At 35.6% G+C, this 17,245-nt stretch overlaps 1 protein-coding gene and 1 pseudogene across 9 annotated transcripts in view; one reads left to right on the top strand and one right to left on the bottom strand.

Annotated features, from left to right (window-relative positions):
• CTNNA3 (catenin alpha 3) overlaps window positions 1-17,245 on the bottom strand; it is a 1,640,794-nt gene that overhangs the window by 263,353 nt on the left and 1,360,196 nt on the right. The gene's annotated exons all lie outside the window — the stretch shown is intronic.
• On the top strand, window positions 629-4,020 carry LOC113259261 (40S ribosomal protein S20-like; annotated as a pseudogene).

Below are 17,245 nucleotides of genomic sequence, written 5' to 3'. Positions count from 1 at the left end.
GTGTTCTCTAAAACAGCACTAACTACAACAACATAATATGGGTTTTTATAAGGCAGGTAGGATATCAGTGTGTCCTGCACATACATAAAACTATGCTAAGCAGATGGGGTAAACCACAACGACAAAAAGGACCCAACATAACTGCATGAGGTTCACAAAACAATTCACATAGAGTTTATTTACAAAATGTCTTGAAGGCATGATCTCACTGAAAATGATAGAATTATAACATCTATCTAGGACCCAAGCCTCTGTAAATACAGGAAGCCACGTTCTTGGGTGGGTTACCCACCCTGGAATGTTCTCTGATTTTACATTGTAGAAAGAACACTTCCCATAAACAGAGAGCTCTCTGGGGACATCTACAGGACTAAGTGGTAACTCTCAGGGAAGCAATGGTTGGGGAAATTTCGGTCATGCTGTATCATTAATGAATTGCCTGATTTATAACCAATGTAAATTTGGAGCTGGCTCCCTTCCCAGAATGCTTCCAAGCAGCAGCACAGCAGCAACAGAAACACTATCGACACAGGAAAAGACAGCAGTTTGAGGAATTAAAAAAATTGAAGTTTTGGCCAAGGCATAAAGATATAACGGATGCTGAGTTCCAAAGGGAGAGCCAGACCTCATGGAGAATATAAAAAGTGAAATAGTAAAAATGAATAATGTAACACTTCAACCTTCTCCACATCAAAGCTCTAAGGGGCTTCAGATATGGGGACAGCAGACATGGGCAGCATCTGCGAAGAGATTATTTAGGGAGAGAGTTGTGCTGTGAGCAGCCCCTCCACACCAAAAGGGAAGAATGGGAAGGTGAAACCGGAGTAACTGAGGGCTATAGCTTTCAATGCTGCATGTTGTGAAGATTTCCATTTAGTATTTGCATAATGTATTTATTAAAGTTTAGCTTTCTCTGAGGAAACTATCACTAAAACAAGAATGACAAGAGATGTCCTTTTTGCCCTATGTTGTACAAATGGTTCCATTACAACCTATAAATGTATCATTTATCACAATCCCTTTGCAAATTTCTCATTAAAATAGTTTCCTTCAAGAATATGCTCTTCCTTTACTGAGTTTCTACTTATAACTTCATAGAATATTTAGATTACCTTTAAATAGACAGAAAATATTTATTCTAATAATAGGTATCCTCATATTTGCAGATGAAGAGAAGCAATCCTCATAAATTGTAATGCCCATATAGTATTCCAAATGTCTTTACTTGCTTTGGGGTATTTGATATAGATTATAGATTTTAAAATTAAAAAGCAAAAAATAGTAATTTATTCATATATCATACTAGCTAAGATAAATTAAGAAGCTATACCATTTACATGTCAGAGAAAATTTGTATTATTGTACTAATACTTAAAATAGATATAAGATGATTTCCAGCATAATTTATTATCTTATAATCGGGTATGAGCTAAGCTGATGAGAAGAAATATTGAAACCATCTTGCAAATCAGTAGTATTAACCCACCTTGGCCTCCTAAATCAGTTCTGGACTCACCCATCACAGACCATGAACTAATTTAAGACTCCCAAACTTTTTAATTCGGAGCATTTCCAAGTGCCTACGGCTGTAAGACATGTTTCAGGAAGAAAGAAGTGACTAAAAGCCCAATTCACAATAATGGGTTTAATATGTAAGAAATGGCAGGCTACTGCTTTGCAAAGCACATTTTCTGCTTTGGCCCTTGGCCATATTTACCCAAATTTCTTAAGGGGATTTCTTTTTTCTCCCTTAGAATTGCTTCATGAAAGTGGAATTCAAGAAATTATTTTAAGAGTCATTTAAAATGGGAAGTCAGCAGAAGCTGGGGTTTTGGTTGATAGCAGCCAAAAACATTGTAAGGAGCATTGGAGGCTGTGTAATTTTGAAAGGATTGTGTTTCTATGCATTGTATTCAGTAGTCTACAAGAGCAAAAATGATAAGAAAAAGAAATTTAGCAGACTCTATTGCCAGGGATGCTGGCAGGCTGCCAAACACACAGAGGTAGCAAACATTCCACCTCTTTGACTGTCTTCAGAGTAACATTACCCTTCACCTGCTAAATGAAAGAAATGGTGCCCATTGAAATCTGCAGCGTGAAGTTACACCCGCTCAAGTTGTGCTTGCTTTTCCTTCATACAAAATATTTGTGTATCTGCTAGCAGGAGGTTAAATCCTTACCTAGCATATAAATTGTAGAAAATATCATGTTAATTGTTGATATGACAGTAAAGACATAAAATCTTAGTTAAGTGTACTTCATTATATTGTGTCTGACAGTAAACTGGGATAGTTGCATTAAATTTACTTTTGCTGCATTTATATATACAAATTTATATACATATGAAGAGACAGAGAGGCGGAGTTGGGGGTGGGACGGGCAGCCTAGAGAGTTCAAGACAATGTATTCTTCCTTGTTTCAAGAAGTAAGTGTTGCTTCCTGTCTCTTATTGTCTCTTATAATACAGCTGTTTGGTTAGGATAGTTTCTAATTTTCTAACACATTACTTATCATTTAGGCATGTCAGGACAGAGAGAAATAATATACATATCATCCAATTAGTGGATTTTCTGAACATAAAATGAGGAGAAAAGAGAAAGAAAATAGTGTTTCCTTCTGATTTTGTAATGGAACGTATTAACCTTGTCTCTTTGGAACAAGAAGTCTATTTGTTTGAGGAACTGAGCAACCTCCTAGAAAGGAACTCATTCTCTGTGAAATAGAAGCGATGTGCATAATCTGTCCAAAAACGCAGGCTGGTGGCCCGAGGGTAGAGGAGAGTCTCAGTATAGTGTGATGATTTCCCTTGAAGTAGCCTTCGGCCTGATTCCCTGTAGACTTGTGACTCATGAGTGACTCTGAAAAAAGGGACACTTTCTGTTGTTGTGGAGTGTAACTCAATACTTGAAAAGAACAAAAGGGGAAGAAGGATCTCTTTCCAATGTGGCTTCAGTACCCAGTGGAATCTGATGTGCACAGAGTAATGGGCAAGAAATGAGTCGGTGAAGGAACCTACAGGAGGTGACAGGACCCAGAAAATGTAGCACAACTTCAGAATGGCTGAATGGATGACTGCCATCATGAGCCAGTGCAGAACACAGAATGTTCATGAACAAATCTGAAGGGAAACAGTAGCAGAGGAAAATATAGGTGCCGGCACATCGTGTTACTGTTAATTCAATGTTTAAGCCAACACAGACCATGTGCTCTGCCATTTACAAACATTATCTCATTTGATCCCCATGGTAACTCTTTAAATTAGATATTATAATTCCCATTTTGCACATGAGGCAAGTGATTATGTAAGAGTAGATGTTTTAAAAGCATCCACTTACAGGTATCCTCCTCCTTTCACATTTGAAAACACAAAACGAGTCCATCTCTAGGGCTGAGGAAGTGGAAATGTTGGATTGTAAATCAATATTAGAACAGCAAAAGTAGGAAGTAATGATGTTAATAAGAATTTATAAACAGAACAATATATGGTAACTGTTTACACACACTCCTGAAGTGGTGGCAGAGAGAGACTGCTAGCTACACTTCGAGGAAGACACGGTCCAGCTGCACTGGGGCTCTGTCTGCCCAGAGTTTCTGATGCAGCTCCTGACTCCCTGCTGTTCCCTCTCACAGAGAAACAGGTGCATCAGGAAGCCGCACCGCAGCCGTGGCTTTTAAAGATACGGGAAGGACACCTGTGGAACCAGAAGTTATTCACCAAATTAGAATTACTCGAGCCAGTAGCAGGGTAAAATCTTTAGAGAAGGAATGCCCTAACCTGATGAGAGGGCAAGGGAAAAGAATCTTCAAGTGAAAGGACCAGTCCAGATGCCCACCAAGACTCTGAGAATCACTACAAGAAAAACTCCTCGTGGTGAAAGTTCTAAGACTTGGTATCGTTTTCAAGTGAGGATCCACAAATGGCGCATTGATTTGCACAGTCCTTCTGAGACTGGTAAGCAGATTACTTCCATCAGTATTGAGCCACAAGTGGAGGTTGAAGTCACCACTACTGATACTTAAATCAACCTTTTAATAAATTTATTATCAGTTGTTTAAAAAAAAAGATTTGAAGTGAAAATATAATTTAAGGTCTAAGATAAAACGCGATGAAATTACTAATGGTACTAAATAAGACCACTGAAATATGAATAACATAAGAACTGGGACCAATAGTTTAAAGTATCAAAGGCTTATGCCATGGCTATACCCAAGAAGGAAAATCAACGTTTCAAGAATGCCACCCCCAGGAAGTTGGGGTGATGGAGGGCACTTGTGATGAGCACTGGGTGTTGTATGTAAGTGATGAATCACTAAATGCTACTCCTGAAACCAATATTACACGATGTCTTAACTAACTGTAAATTAAATAAAATTTGAAACAAATAAACAAAAAGAATGCCACTCCCTGGTAAGAATAACACAAGCTGTAAAGTATCCATTGACCATGAAATTCTGGAAGGATTTCACTGTCCCCCTCTGCCCCTCCCACACCATCTCTTCACCTCTCTTTTGTACAGATTTGAAAAGTAGGAAGCAAGAAAAGGTAAAATCTTAAGCCTCCTATGCTTTCACTTGCAGGTGTTTTCTTTCTAGCCTCCACATAAAATTTTTGTCACCACAAATTATCCTAACAAATTAACTGTGACCTTGTAAACTAATAAAAATGGTTAGGCAATTTATCCACAGTTAATAGGTAACAGAGCTGGGGTTTGAACACTATCTGATTTGAAGAGCCATGCATTATTTTTTAATCTTTTATTTTGAAATAATTGTATATTTACAGGAAGTTGCAAGATAGTACACAGCGCTGGCATGCACCCTTCATGTTTTACCCCTCAATGGTTACATTACATGTAACTACAGTATAATATCAATACGAGGGAATTGCCATTGGTGCAAAGTGTGTATGTACTTTCAAGTCATTTTATCCCATGTGTAGATTCATGTAACCACCACCACAACCAAGGTACAGAACTATTCCATACCACAAAGATTTCTTTCAGACTACCCTTTTAGAGTCACACTCACTCTCTCTCCCTGACTATCTCTAAATCCTGGCAACCATTAATCTGTTATCCATGCTATATTTTTATTTCAAGAATCCTGTATAAGTAGAATCATACAGTATGTAAATTTTGAGATTGATTGTTTTTCACTCAGGCTAATGCCCTGAGGTTCATTCAAGATGTTGCACCCATTAATATTTTGTTCCTTTTCATTGGTGAGTAGTATTTCATGGTACAGGTAAATCACAGTTTGCTTAACCAATCACATGAACATTTTGAGCATTTCTACTTTTTGACTATTACAAAAAGCTTCTATGAACATTATGTATATATTTTTGCATAGACTTAAATGACCATTTCTCTGAAATAAATTCCCAGAATATAATTGCTGCATCATAAGGTAAGTGTATATTTAGCTTTTGTTTTTTTTAAGAAATTACCATTTTTTTCCAGAATAGGGAGCCACGTTTTAACTGCTCTATTTTAGTGCTTCCTAAATTTAAACAAGCCACATCCACAGTAGCTGTGGTAGCCAGCTTCTGATATGATCCCCAGTGATCCCTGCCTCCTCCTGGAATCTACTACCTTGTGGAATCTCTCTCCATGTTTTACTAAGATTGGAATGTATGGCCAAGTTATGACAGAAGTAATGGTATATACTTCCACGATTAGGTTTTTCTCTTTCTCTCTTCTCTCTCTCTCATTCTCTCATCATTTGTTCTAGAAGAAGCCATGTTGTGATAAGCCCTATGAGAGAAGCCCAGTGGCAAAGAACTGAAGCCTCCTTCCAAAACCACATAGGAGAGCTCAGAAGTGAATTCTTCAGTCCCATTTAGGGTCTTCAAAAACTATAATCCGGCCCAATACCTTGACTGCAACCTTATGAGACACCGTAAGCCAAACTCAACCAGCTAAGATACTCCAAGATTCCTAACACACACACACACACACACACACACACACACACACAGTGAGATAACAAATATTGTTTTAAAAAGCTAAGTTTTGTGTGCTTCACTATGCAACCATAAATAGCAAATAAATATTTTGATAAAACAGGTATAATGCTACAATGATAAGAACTTAAAATATGAGAGTGGCTTTGAAAGTAGGTACGCCATGTTGTGTGAGCTGAAAAAAACTGCAGGGATTTTGAGATTAGGTTATACAGAACTGTAGCTTCTCTTTTGTGTTTCTCTCTCTCTCTCTTTCTCTCTCCCTTCCTTTCTCTCTCTCTTTCTTATCACCTTCTGTGGGAAAAGACATGTTGTGAGTAGCCCATATGGTAAAGAACTTAATCCTACTGTCAACAGCAACATGAGCAATCTTAGAACCATATTCCTGAATCCCAGTCAAGTCTTCATATACTCTAATTCTGGCCAAGGCACTGACGAAACCTAACGAGACAACCTAAACCAAAACTATCCAGCTAAATCATTGAAGGATTCCTGATTCACAGAAACTGTGAGATAATAAATGTATTTTCAAGCCATTAAGATCTGGGGTAGTTTGTTATACAGCAATAGATAGCTACAATATAGTTGCTAATAAGACTTAACAAGAAAGATACCCACGAATAGGGACACATGGATAAGATTAACCAGATGCAGAAATAAGTTGGAAAAATTTCTATAAAATTGTCCACATTTTAAACACAGCTAAGAGGTCCATGATATTGTCTTAGGCATAACTAGATTGTGGTTATAATTCGGAGAATACAGCTTTATCACACTGAAGTTTACCCTCGTTGAGTAAAACAAAAGGGGTCATTAGGAGAGCAAATATCCTAACCAGGTAGTGTGAATTCACTTGGCCAATGTTTCTCCGTATTGAGGGTAACATAAAACTGATGACGCTAGACCATGCAACCAACTCTGTCTCTGAATACGCATTCACCAAGCCACCTTCTAATTATAACCTGGCTTAGCACACAAATTTTCCTAGGAGAAGACCAGTTCACTAGCTAGTTAGTATTATTTCTAAGCTACTTTGCTTCTTTTTTTTTTTTTTTAAGCTACTTTGCTTCTGTGACCAAAATCATAAATAAGTATTCAGTTTAATTGTTTTCAAATTAAGTGTTTTGTGGCCATGTTAGCAAAAGCCAGCTAGCATAATCCTGATCAATTTCTGGATGCCCTGAAAAAAATGAGCTTGTTAATCTTTAAGTCCAAAAGATGTGATAACTGTACTCATCTTAACAACTAGTGAGCTTGCCTCTGGTCTCCATAAAGTCATCTCTGACTAAATCTCACTCTAAATTCAATACTGCTATTACTAAATCTCACTGTGTCACTTATCTAACCAAACAGCACTTATCAGTAGCTTTCAGGAAAATTATGAACATAATTCCTTTACATTTTTTACAAAACAGCTGAATGAATGAATGATGGGTCAGATAAATTTATGAATCCCAAGTTCAAAGGAGACATTTTGAATGTATTAACAAGGCAGCATAACAAGCCAGTGGGGAAAAAACAAAAAGACGAAAAACACCTTATGCATAATGCTTAGTGTGGGTACGTGCTTCAATTTTGTTAGCCAAGCACAATTTTATGAAGACCTTATATTTAGAATCACAGTGCTTGAAAGCTGTTATTTTGTCTTTTGGGATTTGCCTTATGAGAGACAGAGGCCAGAGGCTTCTGAGTTGAGTACAAATTACAGAAGAAAGCCTTGCATTTTTTATGACCTAGGTTATTGTCCAATCAATGGGTTATTGGACCTTTATTATTTTAATTAAAATTGGTGACCTTAATGAGATAAAAATATATTGAGCTGAGCTATTCTTTTCGGAGTCTTGAAAATTTTGCTAGAAAGTAGCAGTCTCCACCTTTCTCATGGTACCCGTCGACTCTGTTTAGTCTTTTTCTTTTGGCCTGATTCCTCTTTTCTTCTTTGATTTCTACTTCTATATGACTTCTTTTTATTCATGCTTCTTAGAAATTTTATGAAAATGACACTCCACCCGAGAGCAGTATATAACCAGGAGTCATGACTGCTCTGTACCTGATGCATTTAGAAAGAGCCCTGGCACACTCAAAATGTGTACTCACTCCCTGCACCGCTAGTTGTATATCTGGATTTAGCTTCAATGTATTGTACTTCAAACTCTGTCCTTTGACATGAGTCCAAAATGATCCTCTTATTTTTTTGTGTTTTCATTTATGTGTTTATTCATTTATGGAAAAATTATTGAGTGCTTGCTGTGTATTAAAGAAGTGGGATTTAAAGGAAGAAAGGGAAGAAGGGAGAAAGAGAAAGAAAGAAAGAGAAAGAGAAAGAGAAAGAAAGAAAGAAAGAAAGAAAGAAAGAAAGAAAGAAAGAAAGAAAGAAATGGATCCTACTCTCAAAGGCCCTACAATGTAGCAGAAGGGCACGAAAACAAATGAGTACGCTAAAACGCTACAGTGTTCACATAGCAGCAAATACGTCAAAATAAAATTCATTATTTTCTAAATGGGTATTCTTTTCTAGACCAAGTTCATCTGGTCAATATCCTTGTTTTTTAAAGTTACTTGATAATTACTGTCCTGACTTTATTATATTTTCTTGATTTGCTATATTTGAGATGTACATAATTAGATATTTGGGTTATCATTCCTGCTTTCAGCTCTGAGATACAAAAAAAAAAAAAAAAAATCCTTCATAAAATATCCGTAATTCCCTTAAGCTGACTTTTAGAACATCCCTTAAATGTATCTTTGGCTCACAATTTTTTGTTTATAATGTTTCTGGAGATTAGGAAAAATCAATATGAGCCAGGTAAAACTAGTAAATATCTAAAGAATAATACCAAGTAGCAGAAAGGAAGTTAGAATTTTTTTGTATACTAGATACTGTGTTATATATAAAAAGTAAGTATACATCTGTATCATTTTATAGAAACTATGGCCCAAAATATATAATAGAATTTATATACTTTTGGAGTTTAGAAAACTAATGCATTTCTTTCTCTTTCCATTACATTAATAGTTCAAGAACCAAAGTTATGATAATTCACATTAGATAGGATTAAAAAAAAAGACTCTCACTAACCTCGTAACACTTCACACATGTTTTACCACCAAATGACTTACCACACAAATGATTTACAACAGGCTCTGTTTTTCATAGGGTTTTTTGGTTTTAGGATTGCCAAAAAGCAATTGTAAATCTTCATTTAATCTAATTTACAGGTGAAGAAACTGAGGTTTATAAATATAAATTACCCAGCCTGCCAATTATTGGTCAGATATAAATGCCCAAGATTATCAGATTAATATTAAGTAGGAAGTATTCAGTTCAACAAAGATTTATCCAGTGGAGATTCAGACTTAAACCTGCCATAATTCATAGTCCATGCTTTTCCCACTACCCAGGTAGTGTTAATTAGTACAAGATACTTTCTCCACAAGGGTTGGTATTTGGAAATGTCATATAACATTTTTCTGCTTGCCATGATAATAATGTGTATTGCAACAATTTTATTCCCAAAATATTTGCTTTTAAGTTAGGAATTTCTTTTCAATTTTTCTTCCTACAAGGTAGGTATAGAGAAGAGTCAGACACTGATGGCAATTCTCACCTGCTCTGTTATGCTTTAACATAATTAAGAAAAGGATGTAATAAAAGGCTTTAGCTAAAGGTAACTAATGTGTTTTCATTAAAGTCCTAAAATGTCTAACTCCAAAAGAGAAGACATGGCTCTCCTAAGATATAAGCTAACCATACTATGTTAGGAATTAAATGGTACTGTAGGCTGAAATTTATAGTCCTAATGGTTTTTCAAAAGCAGTGTACATTTAGTTCTTAGCCGTGATTTTATTTTCTGAATCTAACTTTATTTCAAAAAGTCTTTCCATATAGAAAATTTCATAATGGACAAAACTCACAAGATTTACTGGATCATCAAATACTTTCCTTCACTCCTGATGAAGTCATTTGAAATGTCCTAATAGCCAGTAGTCATCCCTCTAAAACATTTTAGGGGTTGAGGGGATTCTTCCAAAATAGAAATGTTTAAGAATGTAACCTGACACAAGAGCTTGACTTCTTGGCTCCTGATTTTAATGCCATTTTCCCTCAATATATCACTAAGATATATTCATACAATATAATGAGTGGTTTTAGTCACCACTCATTTCAGAGTAAAGGGCAAACAAAATGAAATGTCTGGAATGGGTGTATATTTTAAATTAATAAAGTTACTTTATTTTATCCTCCCCTTCTACTAGAGAAGCTCACTGCAAAACTACAGTAAATAAACAGGCACTTATTATCCAATTATCTACAAATATGTGTATGATTTAGCTCTATTTGTAAGAATTCCAACAATGAGAAAGTTAAGAGTTTCACAATTATAGGAAAAAGCCCCCATTCTCTCTCTACTCCTCCTTACTCTCAGATTTCAAAAGACCAAATTAGCACTACTGAATAAATTATCTTAATGCTACACTACTGCTTCTAAGTACATACAAACAGAAAATACGGTTTCGCAGTATAAACAGAGGAGAGGGATCCAGGGAGATCAAAAGAAATACAGCCTGCAATGTGTGCTAATCACTGGATCCTTTGAGGTTTTCAGAGTCACAGCCTAATGAGAATGATGACTTCCCCAAGGTTCGGATGAGATACCAGTCTTGGCCAACACCTTGATTTCAGCCTGGTGAGACTGTGAACAGAGAATCTAGCTAATTTGCACCCAGACTACCGACCCATGGAAATGGCAGGATAAAAAATTTGTTTTGTTTTAAACTGTTAAACTTCTCATAATTTGTTATGCGGCAATAGGCAATGAATACAATTTATCATGTTTATTCATTAGAAGATTCAGTATTGTAAAGATGTCGATTCTCAAGTTAGTCCAGAAACAGACTGGCATATATATAGTCACTTGACTGATGACAAAGTTGACCTTGAATTGAAGTGGAAAAAGATGGTTGATTTAATAATTGGTAATTAACAGGTCTATAGGATAACCACATGGGGGAAAATGTATCTTGACCTTTATCTCACAACATAGTTAAAAGTCAATTCCAGGTAAATTGTACATCTAAATATAAAAAGAAAAACAATTAAGTTCTATGCAATATCTTGATGTTAAGGTTTGGCAATTACTTCTCAAACAAGAAAAAACGCCACTAACCATAAAGGAAAAGTCCCACTGATATACTGAATTCTATTAAAATAAAAAATTATTTCTCTCAAAAAAGCCAACAAGTGAAAAGCAAGTCACTGAGTGAAAGAAGATATCCATAATACATTTATCTCACCAATGAAAAGCATATAGAATGTATAATAATCCCACATCAATAAAAAAATCAGACTATTCATTTAAAAATCAGTAAGAGTTTTATAATTATTTCACAAAATTGGTAATTCAAATGGTCACTAAATATTTGAAAAACTTCTCAAAATCCACATCAAGGAAATAGCTATTAAAATGCAGTACCACTAACATTGACTAGAATGGCTACAATGGAAATGACTAATTACTATTAAGTGTCGGCTAAAATGTGGAGCAACTTAAAAAGCAACTCTTATGGATATGAAATTAAGATGAAACTTAGAAACTGGCAATATCTTCTAAAACTGAATGCATCATACCTAATGACCTAGGACACTCCTAGGTATATAAATCCATCAGAAATGTACTCATATATATGCTAAAAGGTATGTATACAGAATGTTCACAGCAGCACTAATAGTAATTGCCAAAATCTTAAAACAGAATACTTTTTTCCCAAGCACAAATATGAATGAACCTAGCTAAACAAAAAGTCATAGTTGAATTTCACAAACCACTTTGAGTAAAACAAGCTTGTTGTAAAAGTGTACATACTTGATTCCACTTATATAAACTTCAGAAAAATGACAGACAAAACTAATTTATGGTGGTTATTATGGACTGAATATTTGTGTCCCCCTCCCCTTTTATGTATTGAAACCCTACTCTGCAATGTGATGGGAATAGGAGGCAGGGCCTTTGGGAGGTAATCAGCATTACATGAGTTAATGCGGGCTACCCTCATGCATGGGATCAGAGTCTTTACGGAAATCATGAGAGCAGCTCTCTGCTCTGCACCATGTGAGGATATAAGGAGAATTCAGCCGTCTGCAACCCCAGAGAGTTCTCACCAGAATTTGACCATGCTGGCTCCCTGATCTCAGATTTCCAGCCTCTCGAACTGTGAGAAATAAATTTCTGTCATTTATAAACCACCTAGTCTATGGTACTTTGTTATAGCAGCCAGAACAGGCAAAGATAGTGGTAGAAAATGATGGTTACTTTCTAGAAAGTTAATGACTGGATGGGCACCAGGCATGCCTCTGGCAACTGATGTTATCCATTCTTGATCTCATGGTGTTTTCATTTTGTGAAAAGTCATGAAGCTGTACATCTGATTTTTCACTTCTCTGTATGTTACACTTCAATAAAATGTTTATCAACCCAAAGAAATACATATTTGTTATAAATCAGGAATGAATTAACAAGAATCCATCTCCCCTTATTAAATAGTAGAATTTTTCTCCAGTGCCCCCTACAGAGTTAAACAAACACATAAATACACACACATACCTATATACACATACCTGCCAAATATTGTTACATTGAAGATACGCTTATAAAGGATGACTGATGAATACTAATCTTTAAAGAACTTTCACTGTTGCTATGTACCTATATATATATATATATATATATATATATATATATATGCTATAGTTTCTTTGCCTGATGTAAAAGATAAGAATTTTATGATTGTGTTAGGAGTGTTTGAGAATGACCTAAGTGAAATGGTAACCCTCTATATAGTGACATATATCCTTGAGGCTGGTAAAAAATATAGGGAGGGCAACTCATTATTTTGTGTGGTAATCAGCTTCTAAAATGGCATCCAATGATCCCTGCTTCCTAGTATTTACAAATATGCGCATTGTCCTCCTCTTGCATTTAGGCTGAATCCAGTGACTTGCTTCTCATGAACAGAATACAGCAAGTGAGATGTCACTTCCAAGACTAGGTTATAAAAGACTGTGATTTGTTTACCTCACCTGTGCTTTCTATCTTCTCACCTAGTTCATTCTGATGCAGCATTTGCCATGTTGTGCTGCTCTTGAAATGGCGCACATGATAATGAACCAAAGGTAGACTGTCCAACAGACCTAACAACCTGAGAGGGACTGAATCCTGCAAAAGATCATGTGACTATCTAAATATTCGGTAATATTTAATCTTTATGATATTTTATTGGGTTGAGTGAGGGTGCATAACTTCTTCATTCTTAGAGAAAATGTCACGACAGCCTTTGTAAATTATATAGAATTTGTGAATCTAAAATCAGAAGTATTCATAACTTTCAACAAAAATATAAAATTATCAGCAATAGGTTTTAGTTTTTTTTCTGAAGTAGTTCCTCAATCCCCACCCACTCTATGACAATTTCTCCAGGTTTCAGAGAAAAAATACACAGCAGATTTAAAAAAAAAAAAAAAGTATTTCTCTAGGTTTATCTTTCTGACATACTTGTGCTCATTTAGAATTTGTTCAGCTGTTGATTTTAAAAGTTCATTTCCTTATGCATAATGGTTACATATAGTTGACAAGAACTTCAAACACCTAATCTGTTTCCATAATTATAAAAATAGGAAAGAGGTTTTATATTCAACCAATGTATGTATGTAAGCTATCAGGGCGTCTTCCTCTCTCTTACCAATAGAAAAGTAATTTACCATACTAGCAAAGGCTTGTGTCTACACAATTTTCATACAAAATTCTGCAGCTTACTACTTGAATTTTTAAGGAAATTGCTGTATTTTGTAAGAATGAAAACAGAATTGTTAGGATCAAGCAATGACTTACATGACTTAGTTGGCATATTTTATTAGTCTATCTTCCCTAGATGGAATGCTAACTATTGAATATAGGTATACCTTTCTTTGCAATTTGAAGGCAGTTTTAGCCTCATCGTCAACATTTGTTCCATAATTTTCTCGAAATGGCATTTTCTTGAGATCAGTAATAGATTTTTGTGATATAAAATCAGTAATAGATTTTTGTGATATAAAAAAAGGTATGAATACATAGTATTCCAAACACAACAATGACCTACAGTACTTGTAATCCAGGAGTTGGATTCGTCTTCTTTTTAAAAATTTTTTTATATTTATTTTTCTGGTTGTGAAGAATTCATATTTTATACCAGTGAGAGAACACTGTCACAAAATGCTAATGGGGTGGTTTCATCTTTCAAGCTCTAGACCCAGGGTCCCTGCAACAAAAGGAGGCCTATGAAGGTGTTTGGCTGGGCTATAAGACTAGCCAAAGAAGGATCACCTTCATATGTGTGAAATATAAAGCTAACATAGCATGAGTTGGCTAGTTTAGAAAGCAACAATAAATGAGGTTTTGGGTGGAAAAGCCTAAATAGAGGGGAAAAAAGCAGAGGTTGGAGAACAATATGTATAATCTGATCCCTTTTTGGAATACTAAATGATTTAAAAACATATATTGGCATCCATCTACAAGGAAAATGTCTGAAAGAATATATAGTAGTTATCTCTGGATAATAAGACAATTAATTGACACTTTTGTTCTTTTTCTCTATTCTTTTTAATGTTCCTATTATAAATATGCATTTTAATTGCATATTTTTAAAAAGATTATTTATTTTAAGACACCATAAAATAGGCATTCATTTTTTCCACTGTGAAAAATACTTTGGTAGAGGTCAGTATTACACTGATGAGTAAGATAAATATGGTTCATATTCAGGAGGAGCCTACAGTTTAATAGAAATGATGCAGAATCAACAAAGAAGATCTAATACTACATAATAAGTGCAATAATAAGTTAGATACAGAATTTTATGAAAGCATTATCAAAGGAAACTAACAGAGTCCAAGAGCTAACCTATAGCAAGGGAAAAGAAATAACTATAATTATAAGAAATTCTTTAAAAATGGCAATTTTCATTAAATAATCATATTTCACTTCCATTCTAAAATATAAAGTATACTTATATTCTGTTTCAACTTCTTATTCCCTTAACCTGGGGATGAAACACCTAGTCTCCCCATGTTGGGTATTTTACTATTAAAATCAGTGGGTTGATTGTTCAGGTTGGAAAAGGCATAATCTGGGGCACCTGGGTGGCTCAGTTGGCTAAGTGTCTGCCTTCTGCTCAGATCATGATCTCGGAGTCCCGGGATCAAGCCCCGCGTCAGGCTCCCTGCTCAGTGGAGAGCCTGCTTCTCCTTCTGCCCCTTACCCTGCTAGTACTCACTCTCTCTCTCTCTCAAATAAATAAATAAAATCTTTTTAAAAAATTTTAAAAAATGAAAAGGCCTAATCCTACAATTGCTTCTTCCTAGTATCTTTTGGTTCAGAAATGATGTTGATAAAACCTAATAGATTTAGGAACTCTCAATAACAACATCATCATCAAAAACAAAAGTATTTTATCATCTTTTAGAAAATAAGGCAATTATCACATCACTGGTAGCATTCTACAGTTTACTCAGAAATATCCTTTAAAGAGAACATGTTTTATATTCGCTTTTCATCAAACATTTTAAGTATTTTCTTTATGAATTTCAAGAGGCACTGATACTGGTTTGTTTGTTGTGTTCATATTCTTTTCAACTGTGCACTTTTGGGGGCAAGACATGATGTTGTAGCATGTTTTACAGTATCTGTTTCACTGCTAAACTGGGCAGTTTTTCTTGACACGAAATCCTATATATTACCTTTGTACAGTATATTCAGTTAAATTCCCCTGCCTGCCATTCCAAGAAAAAAAGGCTATAAATATTAAGCCAGGAACAATGACAATAAAGTATGGCCAATTTAGGGCACCTGGGTGGCTCAGTCAGTTGGGCATCTGCCTTTGGCCACTGTCATAATCCTGGAGTCCCAGGATTGAGCTCCTTCCCCTCCTCCCTGCTCAGTGGGGAGTCCTGCTCTCACTCATTCTCTCTCAAATAAATAAATAAAATCTAAAAAAAAAAAAAAAGTATGGCCAATTTAGCATATACATATGTGTATTTTGGGATATACGTAGATCCCTAAATTTTAACAAATGCATTACCTATAATTATAATGTGTTTAAAAATAAGCTAAAATTGGGGCACCTGGGTGGCTCAGTCCTTAAGCCTCTGCCTTCGGCTCAGGGCATGATCCTGGCATTTTGGGATCGAGCCTCGCATCAGGCTCCTCCGCTGTGAGCCTGCTTCTTCCTCTCCCACTCCCCCTGCTTGTGTTCCCTCTCTCGCTGTTTGTTTCTCTCTCTGCCAAATAAATAAATAAAGTCTTCCCAAAAAAATTAAATAAAAGAATAAGCTAAAATAATTAAAATTTGAAGAGCTTATGATTTTAGAGTAAACATCAATTTGAACTGGGCAGCACTGCACTGAAAATGGCTGGGAGTCCCCCACTGACAAGAGCTAGAGGAAAGGCTCTTATAAAGCAAAGGTACAAGCAAAGCGTGGAATTCGTTTCCGGCTATAACTTAAGCAGTTGCCTTATTTGGGAAAGCCTACTTGGCTGTTGTGATTGGTTGTTCTTGCATTTTGATTTCTTAACCTTGAGGCATTTACAGGAATTGACTGGCTTAGGTTTCAGTTTGGTTGCCAAGGTATTCGAACCACCTAGGTCTAACGGCCTCCTTGTTTAATTACTTTAACATATGTGACCTGTATTTCTGTATTCTTACTATAATGGTAACTTATACATTGGCATATTTTTGCATTCAAGGCTGCTTCATAGGAAAGTCTGGGTTGTAATTTCCCGTTTCTCCCTTTCTGTTCTCTTAGGAAATTCCAAGATTCTAAAAGTCAATGCCTGTGGAAATGAATCATTAACATTTCAAATGAAGTACCAAAATCAGTAAATGCAAATCACAACTCTGACATCAACATGAACTTACGTGCAAGTGGCCCATTTGCAATTATCACACTTGACTTTTCTGTTTATAAAACACAGATATCTTAACCTTAATCATTGCATCATCCATATGTGTTTCCATCTTTGGGCTTTTGATTATACACCAGCCAGGCAAGACAAATAATACTCTTTATAACACCTAGAGATCCCTGCAAGAACCAAATAGATAGCCTACTGGGTTACCAGATGCTCTGCAGGACTACAAAATTAAAGGAACAGATGCTCTTTGTTAACCTTATCTTCTAACAAAAAATAAAGTTTTAAAAAATAGAGATTGGGAAGGAATCTTAGAAACTTAACATCTCCAAATATCAGG

Source organism: Ursus arctos, unplaced genomic scaffold (assembly GCF_023065955.2).
Source record: "Ursus arctos isolate Adak ecotype North America unplaced genomic scaffold, UrsArc2.0 scaffold_7, whole genome shotgun sequence".
In the NCBI taxonomy this organism is placed as follows: domain Eukaryota; kingdom Metazoa; phylum Chordata; class Mammalia; order Carnivora; family Ursidae; genus Ursus; species Ursus arctos.
The sequence above is the reverse complement of the archived record's forward strand: the minus strand, read 5'-3'. Positions and strand labels throughout refer to the sequence as shown.